We start from the raw sequence: 24,858 nt of genomic DNA, 5'->3' as shown, positions 1-24,858 counted from the left end.
GGATTTAAAAGTCATTCATGTATAGTTAATAGAGTATAGAGAGCAAAACAAAAGAAATAGGTCATGGACAGAACCATGGGAGAACATAAATATTTAAGAGGAATCCATGAAAGTTACATAAATAAAATCTAAAGAGGAAGAAAAAGAGCAAGGAGAATGTGTGTATGAAAGTTGAGCAGAGAATTTCAAGCAAAATGAAGTAATCATTTTTTTGTTACTGTTATGAAGATACAGTATGAAAAGGACTTAAAAGTGTCCATTAAAAAGATAAATTTTTCAATAAATAGGATTCTTAACAAGTGATGTCTTAGTGGAGAAGAGTAGGTAAAATCCCTATTACAGTGGTTAAAAGGTAAATGGTAAGTGAAGGAATAAAGACAGTATATGTAGATAACCATTTTTGAGACCTCTGGGTGAAAAGGAAAGATGTTAACAGTCAACACTTCAAAGAAACTAGAGGGGAAAACTAGAGGAAACTCCAGGATAAAGGAAAATATTTCTTTTAAAGATGAAAGAGACTGGAGTATAAAGGCTGTGGGGAAGGGATCAGTGCGTGAAGGTGAGAGGTGTAAAGTAATAAAGACAGAACACAGAATAGAGCAAGTTATCTGAGAGGCTGGGCGAGACAAGGATCAGCTCAGATGGAAGACATAGTTCTATACAGTCTATGTGAGGGTGAAGGGATCAAAATATAGTATGGAATCAGAAGCAGATTGTTGTAAGTGAGAAGAATGCCTGATAGCTTCAACTTTTTTTTTTAAAGGAACGTAGGTGATGAAGTAATCAGTTGAGTGGTAGGTTTGATGGGTGAGTGAAGAAGTCATCAGTAATAGTGGAGAACGGTTAACAGAATAATAGCTGAGATTTGGAGAGGGGTTGACCATGAAAAAGTGAAAGGATTATCAAGTGATGAGATAAGAAACTAAATCTGTAACATTTTGCGTTCAAAGGCCATAGTGATAGGGATTGAATTGAATTTGTAGATTGTTCTGGGTAGCAACATTTTCACAATATTTTTTCTTCCAAACTATGAGTGTGGAATGTTTTACCATTTCTTTAGGTCTTCCACAATTTCTTTCATAAGTTATCTGTAGTTTTTAGATTACAGATCCTTAACTTCTTTGGTTAGCCTTATTCATATGTATCTTATGGTTTTTAGTGCAATGATAAATGGGATCCATTCCTTAATTTCTTTCTTCTATCTCATTGTTAGTGTATAGAAATGCATCTGATTTCTGTGCACTGATTTTATATCATGCCACATTGCCAAATTCCTGTATGAGTTCTAGCAATTTTGTAGTGGAATTTTTTTTTTGGCGTTTTCTGCATTAAGAATCATATCATCTGTGAAGAGTGAGAGTTTGACTTCTTCTTTGCCAATTTGAATGCTTTTTATTTTTGTTGTCTGATTGCTGAGGCTAGGACTTCTAGTACTATGTTGAACAACAGTGATGAGAGTGGGCATCTCTGTCATATTCCTGACCTTAGGGGAAAAGGTCTCAATTTTTCCCCATTGAGAATGATATCCGCTGTGGGCTTTTCATAGATGGCTTTTATGATATTGAGTTATGTTTGCTCCATCCCTACACTATGGAAAGTTTTAATCAAGAAAGGATGCTGTATTTTGTCAAATGCTTTTTCTGCATCAATTGAGAGGGTCATATGGTTCTTGTCCTTTCTTTTATTAATGTGATGTTCATGTCGATTGATTTGCGGTTGTTGAACCACCCTTGCATCCCAGAAATAAATCCCACTTGGTCGTGGTAAATAATCCTTCTAATGTACTGTTGGATCCATTAGATAGTATGTTGGTGAGAATTTTTGCATCCTTGTTCATCGGGGATATTGGTCTGTAATTCTCCTTTTTCGTGGGTCTTTGCTTTGGGGTTCAAGGTAACGTTGGCCTCGTAGAACAAGAGTGGAAGCTTTCCTTTCCTTTCTATTTTTTGAAACAGCTTCAGAAGAATAAGTGTTAATTCTTCTTTAAATGTTTGATAGAATTCCCCTGGGAAACCATCTGGCCCTGGACTCTTGTTTGTTGGGAGGTTTTTGATAATTGCCTCACTTTCCTTGCTGATTATGGGTCTGTTCAGGTTTTCTTCTTTTTCTGGTTTCAGTTGTGATAATTTGTAAGTTTCTAGGAATACATCCATTTCTTCCCAATTGCCTAATTTGTTGGCTCATCATATGTTCTTTTAATTATTTTTATTTCCTTGGTGTGGTCATGATCGCTAGCCTTTCATTCATGGTTTTTTTTTTTAAATTTATTTTTTATTGGTGTTCAATTTACTAACATACAGAATAACCCCCAGTGTCATTCATGGTTTTATTAATTTGGGTCCTTTCTCTTTTCTTTTTGATAAGTTTGGCTAGGGGTTTGTCAATCTTATTATTTCTTTAAAGAAACCAGCTCCTAGTTGCATTGATCTGTTCTCCTGTTCTTTTGGTTTCTATCTCATTGTGTTCTGCTCTAATATTTATTAATTCTTGTTTCCTGCTTGCTCTAGGCTTTATTTGATGTTCTCTCTCCAACTCCTTTAAGTGTATGGTAGATTGTGTATTTGAGACTTTTCTTGTTTCTTAAGAGAGGCTTGTATTGCTAGGTATTTCCCTTTTAGGACCTCCTTTGCTGCATTCCAAAGATTTTAAACAGTTGTGGAGGGGAGGTGGGTAGGGGGATGCGGTAACTGAATGATGGGCATTAAGGAGGGCACACGATATGATAAGCACTGGCTGTTATATGCAACTGATGAATAACTGAACTCTACATATGAAACTAACGATGTATTATATATTGACTAATTGAATTAAAAAAAAAAAGGCCAGAGTGATTTTCTTTAGCAGAGTCAGAACAGAAACAGGGAACAAATAGGGGAAGAACTACAACATATAGACATACAGAGTTCAAGTATTTGAAATTCCAGGAGCTACTCTGATTATGGAGGAGATCCTTTACATTATAGGTAAAGATGAAGTCATCCAAGGAGCTTTCTTAGAATCTTTAACCAAAATCTATCCACAATCCCATATCTGTTCCCTCAAATACATCTAAAATATACCTGTCAATTTATGGTATTTCTTTATGTTAATTATAGAAGAATTATAGAAGAATCTTGTATTCTTGCATCCATTAGATTATAAGCTCTTTGGGGCTGGGACACTGTTTAATATTTGTGCCAAGCCCCCAAACAAGCATTATTAGTATGTTACCCTATTTTAGCTATCAGATATAGACCTTTTCAAAATCTGGCATGGTATCTAGGGCATTTCACAATCTTTCACCAACCTACTTCTCTATACTCCTTTGTAGCCTTATGATGCTCAGTTCCTAAATACAGATATAATACGTGTAAGTCCAACTTTTCTACTTTCACTGAACATACCAGGAACTTTCACATTTTTTGGACCTTTGAACAGACTTTTTTATTTGCATGTTCTATTCCCTTCTAGAAAACTCCTACTCATCTGTCAACACTCAGAGCAATGCCACCTTTTCTATGACTTTCTTACTTAAGAAAGACTTCCTCATGATCTACTAGGTGCCATCTACTGTGCGAGCACAGAATTTTGTTTTTGAAAAAAATGACTGAATTTTAAAGGTAAATAAAAGTGAATGAAGAGATAGACTATTTCTTCTCCTTCACTTAATGTATCTCTTTGGGGGACATAGTGGGCATAGATCCTTACTCTAATTTTTGGAATGCAGATCAACCTCTCCAGGAACTAGAAAGTCTCCTTCTCCAGTTTTAGAATGTTTTCAAGCTCATGAGCCATATACCCCTTTAAAATGTAAAGACATATCTATAGAGATAATGTGGGAGCCCTATAACCATATGACTTCCAGGAAGATTCAAGGTGTCTTTTGGGGGAAATCAGAGATGTTTTGTTATTCTTTTTTTTTTAGAGGGAGAGGGAGAGTAGTCTGAATTGCGTTATGAGGCCCTCAGGCGGGGTACCTTACCTCAGCCATTGAACTCACTTTGCTGGCCCTGAGTATGTTCCAAGCTCTGGCTTAGGAGGCATCCGACAGTCGCCTCCCCAAGGGTGGGGTCAATGGCATCTCCTGCCCAGTCTGCCCTTGCATGGAGCCCCATTCTCTGGGAACGCACCTCTTTGAGACTCAGGGAGGACCCTGCTAGGAGCTGCTTTATGGCCCTAGTCTCAGATCTTCCCAGGGGACATGGGGTAGAGTGACACAAGGTGTTTTGTTATTTTTTTGGAGGAAGTCAATTAACTAAACATCCATTACAATTTTCAAGTGAACTTTGTATTTGCTTTACTCTATAAGTTGTGTGGAATTATATCCTGACTTTGCAGTTTCTTGAGGGATATCTATATTCATGCACTGTGCTGTCCTTACTCAATAATTAATGCTTTATTTCTTTCCATATTGATGTGGATAGGTCTCTCTTTGTTGACAGTTTATACTTTGCTAACATAGTAGAGGCAGACACGCTGATGTGTGCAAAGGAGCTCAGATTTTATATTGAAACCCAAGGGAAAATATTGGAGGAGTTTAAGTGCAGCAGTGACACAGTTCTGTATGTAGAAAAGGAAGAAGTAAAGATGACTAATAGAATTTTATATATTTATTCCTCTGTTTCACTATAGAATGTAATGAGTTCAATAAGTGAACAGAAAATAAAGATTAAATAATACAGATTTTATGTCACTAAATACAGATCTTAGAAGATCTAAGCAAAATCTTTTAGAAGTCTGTCCCTGAGAGTTGTTGATGATCCTTGGAAAAGGCTGAACACTAAGAAACTGTGTTCCTTTGGACTAGAAAGGCATATCTATATCTTATGGAAGGAAAGGTATGATCAGTGTGAGAAGTTTATCCAAGGTCACTGCCGTATTCACAGTTATAATACATATTCCCTATGTTGTGATTTTCCCTGATGATTACAATTTGTTGATTATTTTCATCTGGTGTTTCTATTTAATTAGTCTTAGAGTGATTCACTCTTTTTTTACCTTTCTAATTATTCTCCTTTTTTTTTGATATTTTCTGTCTGCTTGGTTCTCAAAGTTTCATTTTAGTTTTATATTCCATTTGAGGTCTTTATTAATGTTTCAGGATTAGTTTTAGGGCCTCTCACTCTCACATGGTATAGCTACTTTTACACTTCGTAAAATATTTAAATCTTTTGTTAAATAAACATCCAGCAGGGCCTGTAACGTCTGTAAATATGTTCATGCATTGTATTAAGTTCAAACTTGTTAACATATTTTTGTCATTATACATTACAGAAACTTTGAGCCTAATTTCAAAAGATTGAATAAAGAAGCCTCTAGAAAAACCATACGATTTTTGTAAACAATCACTATGTGCCAATTCTCAGTGTCAATATTTAAAAATTAGCATGTGTATTTTGGGAAAGATCACTGAAGACTTCAATGTTCATTAATGGAGGGTTTACACAGAATTCTTCCCCAGAGGAAACTTGGGAAAATATATTGAAGGACTTTATAATCTAGATGTATCTCAAAAACTGCAGGGACTGGTCTATGGCTAGGTGCTCAAAGAGGAATGGAAAGGAGCTATAGCCAGAAAAATAGAGGCAAGATCTTAGGAGACCTTGAATACTAAGCTAGGGAGTTTGTACTTTATCCTTTATTTTATATAAGCAATGTAATCAACTTAAACATAGCTCTAATTTTTACTGAGTGCTTATTCTGGTGCCAGAGTAAGTTGTATATGTTAAGTGCTCTACATGCACTCTCATTTAGTCCTCTTAACTATTCCATAGGTACTATAATAATCCCCATTTTACAGATGAAGAAACAAATTTAGAGAAGTGTTTGGCTCAAGGAAACATAGCTAGTCAGTGGTGGGGCAGAAATTCAAAACTCGCTCTAACTCCAAAGCCCTTCTCTAAACCAGAGGAAAGTGAGAGTAGATTTCTGTTTAACAAAGACCACCCTGATAGAAGTATGAGAACGGATTGTAGAAAGACAAATGTAAAGGCAGGGAGACCAGAGAGGATGCTGTAGCAGTAGTATAGAACTATTAGGCCCTATTAAGGGACTTCTCCTTTAACTACCAGAATTATGCAGATGAGTGACACGGTCAGGGGAGTTTATTTTAAAAATTCCTCTGCAAGCCCTTGTTAAAAATGGATTGGAGAAGGCAAGATTAAAGAATAAGTTGGGAGGTTGTTGGATTGTCACTCTCAAGCACCAGAAACCTGTCCAGGGGTCAGGGGATTGCCGTATTCTAAGTCCAGCCTCTTCCATTTGCACCGCATGTTGCACCTTTCCCCACCTCATCTGTGCCTTGACTCCCCTCCATCCAGGATCTAGGAAGTGGGCTTTTGCGCACTTCTGTAGGTCTTAGACTGAGCCCAGACAGAGGCGCCAGCGGTGGCGGCGGTCGCCGGCGGGGGTGGGACGCATGCGCGCGGTTGCTAGGCGACGGCAGTTGGGGCGCCTTGGCTCTAACGGCGCTGGGGTTGTGTGTGTAGGCAGCGGCGCCAGAGGAGGAGGAGCACGAGGATGCAGCTGCGACCGCGGCCCCGAGAGGGAGCCGCCGCTGCTCTGTGGCCGCGGGGGCTGAGGGACAGGAATCAGGCCTGGGGTCGGGTCGCTGAGGGGACTGAGGGTGGCGGTCCCGCCGGAGCTCGGGCCTAGTAGGGGCCGCTGGGCGAGGGCCTCCCCCCGTGTCTCCCCTCGCCCCTCCACGTCGATGGTGGTGAAGTTGGCGGCGCCAGGGAGCGCAAGGCACCAGGCTGCCTCCTTTGCACTCAGCTCCTCCTGGAGTGCATCTCTGGCACCGGCTCACCGACACCTGCGCCGCCCTCTCCTCTTGCCCGCTGAGCCCACCCCTGGCAGCGGGCGAGGGAGGGGCTCCCCTGCAGGGCCTGTGTCCAGCAGGGCGACGACGGGGACCATAGGAGAGTAGGGGTGAGTAGTGGCACCGCACTCGCCTGGTGCTGGGGCGCCTTTCCGGCCTCCGGCCCGGCAGGCGACCAACGCGCTGGTTTCTCCTGCAGAAGCTTTTAATGCCTCTCCCACATCTGCTCGCGGCTCCCTATGTCCTTCGAGGTAGTTTTCCTTCTAAAAACCAACACTCTCTGGTCTCAAGCTTGGCATCCAGGAATTGGGGGGTTTAAGGCCTGGCTTTGCTTCTTAGATGCCATAGATGCTGATGATTCTATGTTCGGTTGCGCAGCCTGGTCCCTGTTTCTGGGACAGACTTTATCAATACTGTTCTTACCCCTTTTCTGTCACCTTTGCTCTCAAAGGATTCAGTCTGACCACAGGCTTCTCAAGGGCCATTTCTCAGACCATTGTCTCTCCATGCCTCAAAGCTTGAATGGGCAGAAGGCCTGACCTCTTTTCAGTTATCCTGATACTCCTGTGCTGAGAGCTCCTGAAAGCCACGTTCCTGGCTTCTGACTCCTGACATGTAACAGTTAGGAAGTCGGTACTTACATTAAATAATAATAATAATAATAATAAAACACACACTCCACTTGACTTCCAAAGTGGCATCAAACTTGAAGAGAAGTAGACAGTGACTGATTGATAACAGAGGAAACAGGTTTTATGAAACTAACTACTCTTCAGCCAGAATGACATAACTTCTTTTTAAGTAAATATGATGAAACTTAAAGTGTCCCTAATAAAAACACGAATGTATTATGATCTCTATGTTCTTCTTGGGGTTTCCAGCAATTGAGAATAGTTGCTTCCAAAAAACATGGCTACGAGGGACCTGAAGTGATGGACAGGACGATTAGAAGAAAATCTAAAGTTATAAGATACTTTTGGAAAATTAGCAATATTATCTGAGTAGTGAAGTTGTTTCTTTAAAACCAAATGGTTGAAAAAAAATCGCAGTTCACAGTTGACCCTTTCCAAATGTGGACTGAGTTTAGATTAATTAGTATTCCTTCTTTTATTTGGCCCTTTCCCTCCCTACTAGTTTTTAAGCTATTTCATGTTTCTTTTTATTAGAAAAAGAGTAAAGAAGTAAAAAAGAAGAGCAGTATTAAAAAGGATAAATTTAATTTTGGGTAAGTGCCTTTAAGCTAAATATTTTTAAAATGATATACATGCTATTTGTGATTAGATAACTTTCTCTAGTGAATCAGTCAAGACTTGATAGTTTTGAGTAACATGCAGCTTTCATGTTTGAGTTTCCTCTGGATATGGTTTAAAGCACAATATAATTCTAGTATCACTGCAAAATAATCCTGGACCTCAGTGAATATTTTATGTTGTTGTTGGTGGTGGTTGTGGTGGTAGTGGTGAATTGGCAAATTGACATGCTTCCAGTTGCTAGATTCCAGAGTTAGGGATCTTTTGTTTTGGAAAAGCTCTTGATCAAAACAAGCCTGAACCTTTTGAAATAAAATGTACCATGTGGATACTCACTGTTCATCTTCACATACTTTTAGAACCAGGCAGTAACTTGGATCCCATTTTGAATTTGATTTTAATGAATATGGTTATAAAGTTTCCACATACTCAAGAGTATTTACTTAGCATGTCATAACCATATTATAAGATAATATTAACATTTCATTTTACAGGTACAGCAAAACACTTGGCCAGTGAACTCTGGAATGAATTAGGTGTTTTTTAATTAATTGATTTTCAAAAGCTTTTATTTTCTAGCTTCACTGAGTGCTCATTACTATACTAGTTATTGTGGAGAATAGAAAAGAAACAGGCCCCAAGAGTTAAACTGCTTACCTCCTATAGATATCATGGTAAACAATTAGAACAAAGAGGATAAGAACTAAAATGATTATAGAGTAAAAGAAGAGCTTTGGAGCTGCTGTTTGAGAAGTCTTAGAATTAGATTTTGTTGGAAGGTGGAGGAGTTCAGCATAGCATGAACTGAGGCACTTAATTTTCTTATCTTTGTGAATATAACTCTCTTGAATAAACCTGTGTCATTAGTGGGAACAGTTTTTATGATAAATTATATACTAAATCAATAAATTAATACTAAATAATTTTTCAAGTGTGCATACTATAGAAGGCAGACTTAAAATAATCATGCTATTTCTTGGGGCAAGTGAAAATTTTTTTAAAGCAGATATAGATAGAGTATTAGGTTCACATATTTTTATCACCTGCACATTTTCACTATCTCCTAATATAGTTATAATCTAAGTACTTTGTATAGGACAGATCTGATTAATACAACTTTAGATTATAATGTTCTCCAAAGACTATTTCTTGATAAATTAAGTTAGGAAATTCCATAAGCAACATTAATTTTGGTCCATTAACTATATGATAGCTTAGTTTTTAGTACTGTTAATTAATAATATTTTTATTATTTTTTGAAAACTGAAGGAAGTATGCCAGAGACCTACAAATTGATGTCTGTTGAAGTTATAATATAATGCTATTAATAATGCTTGTGTTAATAATTGGCTGTGTTAATAATTGGACACCTGGATGGCTCAGTGGTTGAGCATCTGCCTTCGGCTCAGAGTGTGATCCTGGAGTCCCGGGATCAAGTCCCATATCAGGCTCCCTGCATTGAGCCTGCTTCTCCTTCTGCCTGTGTCTCTGCCTCTCTCTTTCTGTGTCTCTCATGAATAAATAAATAAAATCTTTAAACAAAAATTGGCAACTAATGTCAGTATTTAAACTGCAGTTATAAACCTCAGTAAAACTTATTTTATTGCTTTTCTAACCACTTTCTGCTGTGTTGAGAATTAGCTGTATAACTAATAGTCTTCATGGTTTTAGTCAACCATCACAAGTTGATGTTTGTATATAGGAAAGTAACAATAAGAAAATGTGCTATGATTATTATGTCAAAAGAGAGATATGCCCCCCCCCCCCGAAAGTCAAAGAATTCTCCAGTTAATTCACAGATTTACTCTAAGGAACAATATACCCAAACTTGACATTTTTTGAAGCTTCTATACACCATCTTACACTTTTCATTTGGTATCTTTGCTACCAACATAGTCTTTTCTGATTATAGGTATTAGTAACAAATGTTAATTCACAGTAGCTAATAATTTTGACAAATATAATTGTTGTTTTTAGCATTCTGTAGTTAGGATGTCAGGTATTAGCTAAAAAACAAAACAAAACACAAGTTATTAGAGAACAGAATAGTCCACAAGACATAGTCAATGAATATTGGATCATTGGAAATTAATTAGTTAACAGATAGTAAAACATATTCAGAAAGAGAACTGGTAAATTTAAATGATGGGGGAACTGCTGAGAAAATTAAAATTACCTTGTATATCAACTTCTATTAAATTACTATGGTAATTTAAAGCAGGTAAACATCTTATGTAAATTGCTAAATCTCAGTGTTGGCTGCATGTGAAATAGGGTAAGAGATTGTCAATTACCCTTACTATATAATAGGAAACTTTCAATATTTTTACCATATAACTGAGTCTGGAGGGAGAGCAGCATTATGCTGAGTACCAAAGGTGTATCCGTAAGTTAAAATTTTCTATCAGTATGCATTTTTTAACAGTGTTATATTCCTAAATATGATATTTATTACATTAAAAGCTTGAAATTTTTACCAGATGAGCACATCTCTAGATTTTATTATGAAAGCTTATGCGAAAAATGGCTTTTACCCAATAGTTCTTTTTGGATCACATTTCCCTGGAACATAATCTTTTTCACAAGGTGAAAAATATTAACAGCCGATTCAATGTAGGAAAAAAAAGTGGAGAGTTGAATTCTTTCCTAAAGAATGGTACCTACAAACAAAATAAATAAAACATATCCTTCATATATAAGTTCTAAAGTAATATTCACAAGAACTGCTTTATACCCAATTATTGTTTTCAATATCATATCTTGATTATAAATTGTTAACTGTCTTTGGACTGATGGCACTCAAAAGTTCCCCTGTGGTCTGATTCATTCTTATTTTCCTAATGACAAATACACCTCAGGTATTTGATGATAAGAGTTCATTACTGAAATATAAGCTTTTTGTAGCAGTTTTTAAAATGCAATAAATATTAACTGAAAACCTCAAGTTAAATTTTGACACGATTTGTAATGAGAAAAATGGGTGTTTTTAAACAATCTTGATTAAAACTATTGCATACTAAATATTAGTATCTCCATAAAATTTCAAAGCCTTGAATTATATATCTCACTATGTTCACTTTCTAGACTTCATTTCCACTTTTTCCAATAAAGGTGGATATTGGCTTGTTCTGACTGGCACTTCTGAGATACTTCTCTGACCCTTACATGAATTTTACAAAATATATTTATATTTTTGAAGTCCTTTAGGAAAGATTTTCTGTCATAGTCTAAAAAACTGAATCCATGTCAGATAAACTACATTTTTTTAAATAAACTACATTTGAGACTGGGTCATTTGAATGGAAGTCGTAAGATGACAACTAATCCATATTATTTAAAAATATTGTGTCTAAAAAAATATTGTGTCTAACTTAGTCAATTTTTGAATTACTAGATTAAAAATAATTATTATTTTTTTTAAATTTTTTTTTTATGATAGTCACAGAGAGATTGAGAGAGAGGCAGAGACACAGGCAGAGGGAGAAGCAGGCTCCATGCACCGGGAGCCCGACGTGGGATTCGATCCCGGGTCTCCGGGATCGCGCCCTGGGCCAAAGGCAGGCGCCAAACCGCTGCGCCACCCAGGGATCCCAAAAATAATTATTTTTATTTTAAATTCAAAACTAGTTAATATATAAGGTGTGACATGAGTAGTAAGTTTGATTCCACAGATCATACATAAACCATTCTTATTATTTGCTCCTTGACCTTTGTTGGGCATTTAATTGTTCTTGTTGAGTTTAGTTTCTAAATGTGCACACAGATCTTTTTTTTTTTCCACACAGATCTTTATATTCCCTTTCTCTCTGTACTTTCAAGGCTAACATTAACTGGATTGTTTTGCTTATTATTAATAGGTTTAATTATCATGGATTGTATTAATTTTGCTGCCAAATTAGTTCAGATACCTGTGATTCCATAGAAGAAAAAAAGTAGAGGTATAAGAAAAATGGGTTTTAGATTTTACATGTTTACATTTTTTTCTTAATTTGCAATAACTTTGGGATGCCTGGATGGCTCAGCGGTTAAGCTCTGCTTTTGGTTCAGGGCCTGATCCTGGAGTTCACGGATCAAGTCCCTCATCCGGCTTCCTGCATGGAGCCTGCTTCTCCTTCTGCCTATGTCTCTGCCTCTCTCTCACTCTGTGTCTCTCATAAACATATAAATAAAATCCTTTTTAAAAATTTCAGGGATCCCTGGGTGGTGCAGCGGTTTAGCGCCTGCCTTTGGCCCAGGGCACGATCCTGGAGACCCCGGATCGAATCCCACGTCAGGCTCCCGGTGCATGGAGCCTGCTTCTCCCTCTGCCTGTGTCTCTGCCTCTCTCTCTCTCTCTCTCTGTGACTATCATAAATAAATAAAAGTTAAAAAAAATAAAAATAAAAATTTCAGTAATTTTAGTAGAATAAGTATAAAGTGGTTGATGTTATGAATTTTAGAATATTTCTTTTGTATTGCAGTTTTTATGACTTGTACATGCAGTAACCAGAATTAGTCTAACAAAGTATTACCCTTAAGGATCTTGTTTTAACAAATATGTGAGAATTATTTGTAGTTAGTATATCTATGAATTATATGTAAAGAAATATTTCTTTTTTTAAAGAAATATTTCTAAGGTATTTAAAGATGCTTAGAAGCATTTTTTCTTTGCGATCTTGTTTATATTATTTTTTGAAAGATTTTATTTATTCATGAGAGACAGAGAGAGAAAGAGAGAAAGAGAGAGAGAAGCAGAGACACAGGAAAAGGGAGAAGCAGGCTCCATGCAGGGAGCCTGATGTGGGACTCGATCTGGGGTCTCTGGGATCACCCTCTGAGCCAAAGGTAGATGCCCAACCGCTGAGCCACCCAGGACTCCCTCTTGTTTATACTATTAATTTGCTTAGCAAACTCTTTTTTTTAAAAATATTATCATTTTATTTTATTTTTTTTTAATTTTTTATTTATTTATGATAGTCACAGAGAGAGAAAGAGAGAGAGGCAGAGACACAGGCAGAGGGAGAAGCAGGCTCCATGCACCGGGAGCCTGATGTGGGATTCGATCCTGGGTCTCCAGGATCGCGCCCTGGGCCAAAGGCAGGCGCCAAACCGCTGCGCCACCCAGGGATCCCATTAGCAAACTCTTTGTTCATAAATAATACTAAGGTCAATTTAATCTCAGCCCCTGTCTGAATTATCTCATATCTCAAATTCTGAAGCAGTGGGATCCAAATGATAGTACAACAAAATTTCCTTAATTCAGGCTCCACTAGCCAACATTTGTTATAGCCTGGATATAGTAATTATGCTAAAAATATATATTCTGTAGAGTGCAAAATCCATGCTGGTGATGGATTGCACTCCACAGGAGAAGTAGCTAGAGCCTTACATAAGACGTTAGGAAATGTCAGAGCTTCTTTACTGGCTATGAAAGTGTTGCCAGGTGAACTGGGAGGCCCCAGGTCCTGAGGCCATCCCAAAGATGTTGCCAAAGGTTCTTGGTCTCATCGGGAGAAAAAACTCAAGGACAGACACAATCCAGTAGACAATTGACATGGATGGGAAAAATTATTAAAACAAAGGTACATTCTCAACATGTGAGAGCCAGCAAAAGAAATGAGAGAGAGAAAGATAGAGAATTGCAACCTGGAGGTAAGGTGTCTATCTTATATTGACAGTTGTTAACAAGGATAGGGAATATTCATTACTTGTTCGGGGGAGGGGGATTTCTTGGAATAAGGGTTTTCAGTCTTTTCTTATTTGGTCAAGAGTGTTGGGTCTACTTTGACAGCCATCTTGATCCTGTCTTGTTTGATCCAACTTCTTGTGGCTTTGTTGTGGAGTGCTGCCAGAACAGTCCTCTGACTTTCTTCATAACTAGCCCTGGCTTCCTCTTTGCTGGCCTCCAAGCCTCCTGTTATAACCTAACTAACTGCCTGTAACAAAAGCACTGATACTGAATTAAAATAAGTGCTAAGAGGAATAAAGGTAGGCACCACTAGGTTTTATGTATTTTAAAATGTCTTCTAAGTGCTGCATTAAGCATATGAGGATTAGATTGCTTAAATTTTTTAAAGACTTCATTTCTTTATTCATGAGAGACACACAGAGAGAGGCAGAGACATAGACAGAGGGAGAAATAGGTTCCTTGCAGGGAGCCCGATGCGGAACTCGATCCCTGGACTTGGGATCATACCCCGAGCTGAAGGCAGATGCTCAATTGCTGAGGCACCCAGGTGTCCCAAGGATTATATTATTAATTGCAATGGGCTTCTTAGAAGAGAACGGATTTAAACATCAGTAAGTAATGTAAGCAAAATCGGGACAATAGTTATGTTGAACTACTCTCTGACGTTTTAAAACCTGTAATTTCAATATTATTTGCATGTAAATTCTGTGCACTTATAAGAATAAAATTTCATCAGCATAAGAAAGTGAAGTAAGTGTGCACTGAAAGTTACACTGAATAGTCTTGATATTTTTTAATTTAAATTCAATTAGCCGGGATCCCTGGGTGGCGCAGCGGTTTGGCGCCTGCCTTTGGCCCAGGGCGCGATCCTGGAGATCCGGGATTGAATCCCACGTCGGGCTCCCGGTGCGTGGAGCCTGCTTCTCCCTCTGCCTGTGTCTCTGCCTCTCTCTCTCTCTGTGTGTGACTATCATAAATAAATAAAGAAAAAAAATAAATTCAATTAGCCAACAGATAATACATAGTTTTCATGTAGTGTTCTATAATAGATAATTTTCGTATAACACCCAGTGTTCATCACATCACATGCTCTCTTTAATGCCCATTACCAATTACCCCATGCCCCCATTAACCTCCTCTCTAGCAACTCTGCATTTTTTTCCCTATGGATAAGAGTCACTCATGATTTATCTCCCTCTCCAAAGACTTCCCATTCAGTTTTCCCTCCCTTCCACTATGATCCTCTGCTCTGTTTCTTATATTACACATATGAGTGAAACCGTATGATTATTGTTTTTCTCTTGTTTGTTTCTGATTAACGTATTTCACTCAGCATGGTACCCTCCAGTTCTAGCCACGTTGATATAAATGGTAAGTCTACATCTTTTCTGATGGTTGAGTAATATTCCATTCCACCGTATCTTCTTTATCCATCATCTGTCAATGGACATCTTGGGTCTTTCCACAGTTTGGCTATTGTGGACATTTCTGCTATAAACATTGGGGTGCATGTGCCCCTTCTTTTTTTTATAATAAATTTATTTTTTATTGGTGTTCAATTTGCAAACATACAGAATAACACCCAGTGCTCACCCCGTCAAGTGCCCCCCTCAGTGCCCGTCACCCATTCACCCCCACCCCCCGCCCACCTCCCCTTCCACCACCCCTAGTTCGTTTCCCAGAGTTAGGAGTCTTTATGTTCTGTCTCCCTTTCTGATATTTCCCACACACTTCTTCTCCCTTCCTTTTTATTCCCTTTCACTATTATTTATATTCCCTAAATGAACGAGAACATATAATGTTTGTCCTTCTCCTATTGACTTACTTCACTCAGCATAATACCCTCCAGTTCCATCCACGTTGAAGCAAATGGTGGGTATTTGTCATTTCTAATGGCTGAGTGATATTCCATTGTATACATAGACCACATCTTCTTTATCCATTCATCTTTCGATGGACACCGAGGCTCCTTCCACAGTGTGGCTATTGTGGACATTGCTGCTAGAAGCATGGGGGTGCAGGTGTCCCGGCGTTTCATTGCATCTGTATCTTTGGGGTAAATCCCCAGCAGTGCAATTGCTGGGTCGTAGGGCAGGTCTATTTTTAACTCTTTGAGGAACCTCCACACAGTTTTCCAGCCTGGCTGCACCAGTTCACATTCCCACCAACACTGTAAGAGGGTTCCCTTTTCTCCACAACCTCTCCAACATTTGTTGTTTCCTGCCTTGTTAATTTTCCCCATTCTCACTGGTGTGAGGTGGTATCTCATTGTGGTTTTGATTTGTATTCCCCTGATGGCAAGTGATGCAGAACATTTTCTCATATGCATGTTGGCCATGTCTATGTCTTCCTCTGTGAGATTTCTCTTCATGTCTTTTGCCCATTTCATGATTGGATTGTTTGTTTCTTTGGTGTTGAGTTTAAGAAGTTCTTTATAGATCTTGGAAACTAGCCCTTTATCTGATACATCATTTGCAAATATGTTCTCCCATTCTGTAGGTTGTCTTTTAGTTTTGTTGACTGTATCCTTTGCTGTGCAAAAGCTTCTTATCTTGATGAAGTCCCAACAGTTCATTTTTTCTTTTGTTTCTTTTGCCTTCGTGGATGTATCTTGCAAGAAATTACTGTGGCCGAGTTCAAAAAGGGTGTTGCCTGTGTTCTCCTCTAGGATTTTGATGGAATCTTGTCTCACATTTAGATCTTTCATCCATTTTGAGTTTATCTTTGTGTATGGTTAAAGAGAATGGTCTAGTTTCATTCTTCTGCATGTGGATGTCCAATTTTCCCAGCACCATTTATTGAAGAGACTGTCTTTCTTTCAATGGATAGTCTTTCCTCCTTTATTGAATATTAGTTGACCATAAAGTTGAGGGTCCACTTCTGGATTCTCTAATCTGTTCCATTGATCTATGTGTCTGTTTTTGTGCCAGTACCACAGTGTCTTGATAACCACAGCTTTGTAGTACAACCTGAAATCTGGCATTGTGATGCCCTCAACTATGGTTTTCTTTTTTAAAATTCCCCTGGCTATTCGGGGTCTTTTCTGATTCCACACAAATCTTAAAATAATTTGTTCTAACTCTCTGAAGAAAGTCCATGGTATTTTGATAGGGATTGCATTAAACGTGTAAGTTGCCCTGGGTAACATTGACATTTTCACAATATTAATTCTGCCAGTCCATGAGCATGGAATATTTTTCCATCTCTTTGTGTCTTCCTCAATTCCTTTCAGAAGTGTTCTATAGTTTTTAGGGTATAGATCCTTTACCTCTTTGGTTAGGTTTATTCCTAGGTATCTTATGCTTTTGGGTGCTATTGTAAATGGGATTGACTCCTTCATTTCTCTTTCTTCAGTCTCATTGTTAGTGTATAGAAATGCATGTTCCCCTTCAAATCACTATGTTTGTATCTTTGGGGTACATACCTAGTAGTGCAATTGCCAGGTTGTTAGATAGCTCTATTTTTAAATTCTTAAGGAACTTGCATACTGCTTTCCAGAGTGGCTGTACCAACTTGCATTCCCACCAACACTGTAAGAAGGTTCTCTTTTCTCCTCATTCTCACCAACATTTGTTAGTTCTTGTCTTGTTAATTTTAGCCATTCTGACTGGTGTGAAGTGGTATCTCATTGGGGTTTTGATTTGTATTTCGATGATGCCAAGTGATGTGGAACATTTTTTTTCACGTGTCTGTTGGCCATTTATATGTCTTCTTTGGAGAAATGTCTGTTCATGTCTTCTACTCATTGTTGACTGGATTATTTGTTTTGGGGTGTTGAGTTTGATAAGTACTTATAGATTTGAATACCAGCACTTTATCTGATATGTCACTTGCATATATATTCTCTGATTCCATAGGTTGCCTTTTAATTTTGTTGACTGTTTCATTTGCTCTGCAGAGGCTTTTTCTCTTGATGAAGTCCCAATAGTTCATTTTTTATTTTGTTTCCCTTGCACCCAATTGGAGACGTGTCTAGCAAGAAGTTCCTTAGGCAAAGGTGAAAGAGGTTGCTGCTGGTGTTCTCCTCAAGGAATTTGTTGAGTTCCTGTCTCTTATTTATTTATTTATTTATTTATTTATTTTAAAATTTTATTTATTTATTCATGACAGACAGAGAGAGAGAGAGAGAGAGAGGCAGAGACACAGGCAGAGGGAGAAGCATGCTCCATGCAGGGAGCCTGACATGGGACTCGATCCAGCATCTCCAAGATCACAGCCCAGGCTGAAGGTGGCGCTAAACCGCTGGGCCACTGGGGCTGCCCCCTGTCTCGTATTTAGATCTTTCATTTTGAATTTGTTTTAGTATAGGGTGTAAGAAAATGGTGCAGTTTCATTCTTCTATATGTAGCTGTCCAATTTTTCCAGCACCTTTATTGAAGAGACTGTCCTTTTCTCATTGGATCTTTTATCCTGCTTTATCAGAGATTAGTTTAGGGTCCATTTCTGGATTCTCTATTCTGTTCCATTGATCTACGTGTCTGTTTTCATGCCAGTACCATTCTGTCTTGATGATTACAGGTTTGTAATAAATATACTGTAGTTTTTAGAGTACAGATCTTTTATTTCTTTGGTTAGGTTTATTCCTAAAAATCTTGTAGTGCCTGATGCAATTGTAAATAGGATCAGTTTCTTAATTTCTCTTTCATCAGTCTTATTGTTAGTGTATAGAATGCAACTGATTTCTGTGCATTGGTTTTATATCCTGCCACATTGCTGAATTGCTGTATGAGTTCGAGAAATTTTGAAGTGAAGTCTTTTGGGTTCTCAACAAACAGTATCATGTCATCTGCAAATGACTTCTTTGCCAATTTGAATGCCCTTTATTTCTTTTTGTTGTCTGCTTAGGCTAGGACTTCTAGTACTATGTTGAACAACAGTGGTGAGAGTGAGCATTCCTGTCATGTTCCTGACCCTAGGGGAAAAGCTATTAGTATTTTCCCATAGATAATAATATTCCCTGAAGGCTTTTTGTGTATGGTTTTTATGATACTGAGTTATGCTTCCTCTATCCCTACACTATGGAGAGTTTTAATCAAGAAAGGATGCTGTATTTTGTCAAATGCTTTTTCTGCATCAGTTGAGAGGATCATATATGGGTTTTGTCCTGTCTCTTGTTAATGTTATGTATCACAATGAGTGACTTTTGGATGTTGAATGAACCCTGCAACCCAGCAATAAATCCCATCTGGTCATGGTGAATAATCCTTTTAATGTACTGTTGGATCCTATTGGCTAGTAACTTGGTGAGAATTTTTGCTTCCATGTTCAATAGAGATACTAGGCTGTAATTCTTTTTGATGGGGTCTTTATCTGGTTTTGGGATCAAGCAAATGGTATTCTCATAGAACAAGCTTGGAAGTTTCCCTTCCCTTTCTATTTTTTGAAACAGCTTCAGAAGAATAAGTATTATTTCTTCCTTAAATGTTTGTTGGAATTCCCCTGGGAAGCCATTTGGCTTGGACTCTTGTTTTTTGGGAGGTTTTTTATTACTGCTTCACTTTCCTTGCTAGTTATGGGTCTGTTCAGGATTTCCATTTATTCCTCTTTCAGTTTTGGTAGTTTATAAGTTTCTAGGAATTTATCCATTTCTTCCAGATTGCCTAATTTGTCGGCATATAGTTCCTCATAATATGTCCCTAAAATTGTGCTTCCTTTTTATTGGTCATGATCTCTCCTTTTTCATTCATGATTTTATTAATTTGCTTCTTTTCTCTTTTTTTGGTAAGTTTTTCTAGGGGCTTATTGATTTTATTAATTTTTTCAAAGAACCAGCTTCTAGTCTTGTTGATCATGTTTACTGTTCTTCTGCTTTCTATTTCTGTGTATTCTGCTCTAATCCTTATTATTTCCCTTCTCCTTCTTTGTTTAGGCTTTATTTGCTATTCTTTCTCTAGCTCCTTTAGATGTAAGATTAGCTTGTTGTTTGAGATTTTTTGAGAGAGGCTTGTATTAAAATGTACTTATTTTTTAAGACTGCCTTTGCTGTATCCCAAAGATTTGTAACACTTGTGTTTTAATTTTCTTTAGTTACCATGAATTTTCTAATTCTTCTCTAGTTTTCTGGTTAACCCATTCATACTTTAGTAGGATGCTCTTTAACTTCTAAGTGTTTGAGTTTCTTCCAAATTTCCTATTGTAGTTGAGCTCATGTTTCAAAGCATTGTGGTCCTAACACATCCAAGGAATAATCCCAATCTTTTGGTATTGGTTGAGACCTGATTTGTGATCCAGTATGTGTCTATACTGGAGAATGTTCAATGTGACCTTGAGAAGAATATGTATTTTGTTGCTTTAGGTTGGAATGTATATATCTGTGAAGTCCATCTGGTCCAGTGTGTCATTCAAAGCCCTTGTTTATTTGTTTTTCTGCTTAGATAATTTGTCCATTGCTTTGAGTGGGGTGTTGAAGTCTCCTACTATTATTGTATTATTACCAATATGTTTCTTTAATTTGGTTATTAATTGATTGATATAATTGGCCATTCCCAATTTAAGAACATAAACATTTATTATTGTTAGATCTTCTTGTTGGATTGGATAGATCCTTTAAGTATGATATATTGTCCTTCTTCATCTCCCACTAGAGTCTTTGGTTTCAAATCTAATTTATCTGGTATGAAGATTGCTACCACAGCTTTCTTTTGATGTCCATTTGCAGGATAAATGGTTCACCATCCCTCACTTTCAATCTAGAGGTGTCTTTGAGTCTAAAATGAGCCTCTTGGGATCCCTAGGTGGTGCAGCGGTTTGGCGCCTGCCTTCGGCCTAGGGCGCGATCCTGGAGACCCGGGATCGAATCCCACATCGGGCTCCCAGTGCATGGAGCCTGCTTCTCCCTCTGCCTGTGTCTCTGCCTCTCTCTCTCTCTCTCTCTCTGACTATCATAAATAAATAAAAATTAAAAAAAAATAAAATGAGCCTCTTATAGACAGCCTATGGGTGGGCCTTGACTTTTTATCCAATCTGATACTCTGTCTCTTTTTATTAGAACATTTAGCCCATTTACATTCAGAGTAACTATTGAAAGATAAGAATTTAGTGCCATTGTATTACCTGTAAAGTCCCTGTTTCTGCTGCTTGTCTCTCTTTCCTTCTGGTCTTTGTTACTCTTGGGCTCTTTCTTCACGTACAGAATCCCACTTAATATTTCTTGCAGGGCTGGTTTAGTGGTAACATATTCTTTTAGTTTCTGTCTGTCCTGGAAACTCTTCACATATCCTTCCATTCTGAATTACAGCCTTGCTGGATTACACATCCTTGGCTGCATGTTTTTCTCATTTAGTACCCTGAATATTTCATGCCATCCCTTTCTGGCCAGACACATCTTTGTGGAGAGGTCTGTTGTCAGTCTAATATTTCCCCCCTTGTAAGTTAAGAACAACTTGTTTGAACTGCTTTCAAGATTTTCTCTTTATCTCTGAAGCTTGCAAGCCCATTATTATATAGGGGTGTTCATCTATTTTTTTCAAAGATTTTATTTATTTATTCATGAGACACAGAGGGAGAGGCAGAGACATATGCAGAGGGTATGGTTTGCTCAAATATAACTTCGGGCCCTCTCTCTCTTTTCTCCCACAGAAACTACAGTAATTCTAATATTTTTCATATTATGGCATTGCTGATTTCTTGAAGCCTCCTCTCATGTTCTAATAGTTGTTTCTTTTCTTTTGACTTATCTTCTGTCACTTACTTTCTCTTCTGCCTCATTTACTCTAGCTGTTAGAGTATCCAATTTAGACTGCATCTCAGAGAATTTTTTAATTTTGGCCTAATTAGATCTCATTTATGCACTAAGAGATTCCCTAGTGACTTTTATGCTTTTTTCATGTCCAGCTAGTAACTTCGTAATTGTTATCCTGAATTCCAACTCTAACATTTTACTTATATCCATATTGATTACATCTGTGGCAGAAAGTATTACCTCTAGTTCTTTCTTTTCTTATGAATTCCTCCTCCTAGTCATTTTTCCCAGAGGAGAATAGATGAACAAGTGATCGAAATAAAAAATATCAACTATGACCCAAGCAAAATACACACTAGACAAATCTGAAGAAGTCAGAAACCAAAAAAGAAAAGAAAACAAAAGGGGGAAAAGGGAAAGAAAAAAGAGAAAAAAGGGGGCAGGAAGAGAGAATATAATCTCACAGGCTGGACAAAACAGGGTGATTCACTTATTCCTGTGTGTATTTTGGTCTGTGTTTTAGAATTCACTAAATCCCAAAATTGTAAAGAAAGCAAAACTTAATCATAGACAAAAATAAAATTGAATAGAGTGAAAGGAAGCAAAAAATAAGCATATATTTATACAATGTAAAAATAAAAAATGGAAATTATAGAAAGGCTTAAAATCAAAGAGTTAATAAAAAAACAATCTGAGAAGGGAAAAAAGAAAAATAGAAATGGAAAAATGTTTTTAATAATAAATTTATTTTTTATTGGTGTTCAATTTGCCAACATACAGAATAACACCCAGTGCTCATCCCGTCAAGTGCCCCCCTCAGTGCCCGCCACCCAGTCACCCCCACCCCCCGCCCTCCTCCCCTTCCACCACCCCTAGTTCGTTTCCCAGAGTTAGGAGTCTTCCATGTTCTGTCTCCCTTTCTGATATTTCCTACCCATAGAAATGGAAAATTTTAAACTGAAAGATAAATCCCCTTGGATTCTATATACTATTTTCCACTAGTGTTAGAGTTTTGTAGTCCTGTGAGGTCCATAAACTTTCAGTTCACCTGTTTTTCCAGCTTGTCTTCTGGGGAGGGGCCTGCTGCACTGATTCTCAGTCTGTGCCTGGGGTCAGTGTTGTACCATCCCTTGCCAGGGGGCCAGGCTCAGTGTAAGCTCTTTCAGGTTGCTCTGTGTGGCTTTTGTTCCCTGAAGGATTTCTGAGCCTCTTTAGATGACCAAAACAAAAATGGCCATACCCCAGTCTCCAGCCCTAGAGCCAAAAGATCTCCATCCCCTCTCTTCAGTAAACCTTCAGGGATAAACAGTTTTCACTTTTGTGTATGCCAAATGCTGCTGACTCCTGTGGTGTGCATCTGCACCAATTCTCTTAGGGGAAGACACGGTGTCCCATTTCTGCACTTTGCATGGCCCTGGCCAGAGAGTGGTCACCTGATCCTGTGGAGGCCCCTACTCCACCCCTCTCAGTTTGAAACCATGGGTGTTCAGAATGATTTGATAGTTATCTAGCTATATTCAAGGGACCAGATGAAATGAAGTCTCCTATTCTTCTGCCATCTTACACAACTCAGTAGTCTTGATATGTGGATGGTGTTCCAAAAGCTTTCAAATTAGCAAAATTTCAGGACCTCCTTTTCTCTAGTTTTTTAAAAGATTTTATTTATTTATTTGAGAACAGCAGAGAGAGCACTGGGGAAAGGGGGAAAGGGAGAGGGAGAAGCATACTCCCCACTGAGCAAGGAGCCTGGTGCAGGGCTCGATCCCAGGACCCTGGGATCATGACCTGACCTGAGCGGATGCTTAACTGACTGAGCCACTCAGGTGCCCCTCCTTTACTCTAGTTTCGAATTAATAATCATATAATGCATCCATGAATCTTGATATAGCTTTGTTTTATTTATGTGACAATGCAAAAAGTTCTAAAAACCAGTATTACTAATATCATAGAATGAAATTCTTCTGACAAGAAACCAGAATAAATGTCAAAATTAACAGAGGACAACTACACATAATAATGGGTTTGTTGGAGGTTTAATATTTACTATTGATGTTCTTTTGGGAAGGAAAATAACTTGTTCTTTGTTTTATGCCTTTTAGTAGTGATAACTTGCCTTTATTGTGTAACTTATTGTACTTCACTGATAGATACTAGGATTGAGAGGAAAGGAAGCAATAACACAGAGATAATTAGATTAACTACAATAAAAATTTAGCTTTCTGGAATTCTTAACTAATTAAACTGAGCCACACTCACCTCCTTTGCTCCCTTTCCTAAACTCTCACCTCTAATCTGTTCTCTATCTCTACAATTATGTTACTTTATGAATGCTGTGTTATGTTCTTCTTTATTCCTAGTAATTTTCTTTGCTCTGACATGTATTTACTGGGGATATGATTTTTTTTTAAAAAAATATGTGTTTTAATGTTGTATCTTTTTCCCATCCATTTACTTTAGTCTACACATATCTTTAGATTTGAAGTGAATTTCTTGCACACAGTATATACTGGACCATATTGTTTTGTTTTTAAAAGATCTTATTTATTTATTCATGAGAGAGAGAGAGAGAGAGAGAGAGGCAGAGACACAGGCACAGGGAGAAGCAGGCTCCACACAGGGACCCCAATGCGGGACTCGATCCCAGGACCCCAGGATCACACCCTGGGCCGAAGGCAGGTGCCAAACCGCTGAGCCACTCAGGGATCCCCTGGACTATATTGTTTTTATTCACTATGCCAATGTCTGTCCTTTCATTGGTGCATTTGGACTATTTACATATTAAAGTAATTATTGATATGTAAGGGCTATGTCTTCCAATTATTTAATCTAATTTAATTTAATTAACTTATTTTTTACTTACTAAATTACCAGTTTATTATAAAAGGTACACTCAGGAACAGCCAAATGAAGAGATATATAGGGCAAGGTATTGGGAAGGAGCATAGAGCTTCCATACTCTCCAGGCATGCCACTGTCCCAGCATGTCAGTGTTCACCTGCCTGAGAGCTCTCCAAACCCTGTTGTTTAGGATTTTTAATGAAGGTTCCTTTACATTGATTTACATTTGTGATTGGATTTAACCTTAGCCCCTCTCCCCTTGCAGGTCTGTAGTTGGGGCTGAAAGTTCTAATCCTCTAGTTACATGGTTGATTCCTTTGCCTACCTCCAAGAGTCACCATTACCATAAAATCAGGTGTGATTGAAAGGGGCTCATTGTGAATAACAGAAGATGTTCCTCTTACTGTTTATCACTGAGAAAATAATAAGAGTTTTAGATGCTCTGTGCCAGGAACTGAGGATAAAGATCAATTATATATTTCTCATTATTTTACAAAATTATGATCTTCCCTGGTCTTTGAGCACATATCCTTTACAGTAAAATGTTCATAAAATTCAAAAGATACTAGCACATTACTAGAATCCATTTAATCATTAATGATTATCCAGTCCAACATCGTATTGT

At 37.9% G+C, this 24,858-nt stretch overlaps 1 protein-coding gene across 2 annotated transcripts in view; it reads left to right on the top strand.

The window, feature by feature from the left end:
• The first annotated feature begins 6,422 nt into the window (after positions 1-6,422).
• Positions 6,423-24,858, top strand: part of ZC3H12B (zinc finger CCCH-type containing 12B) — a 566,523-nt gene continuing 548,087 nt past the window's right edge. For both annotated transcript variants that reach the window (XM_077887584.1, XM_077887583.1), the window contains exon 1: positions 6,423-6,906. The gene's annotated coding sequence lies outside the window, so the exon portion shown is untranslated. The remainder of the gene's footprint in view (positions 6,907-24,858) is intronic.

The sequence above is a fragment of the Canis aureus genome, chromosome X (genome assembly GCF_053574225.1).
Source record: "Canis aureus isolate CA01 chromosome X, VMU_Caureus_v.1.0, whole genome shotgun sequence".
NCBI lineage: Eukaryota > Metazoa > Chordata > Mammalia > Carnivora > Canidae > Canis > Canis aureus.
Note: the sequence above shows the minus strand (reverse complement) of the source record. Positions and strands in the feature narration are given on the sequence as shown.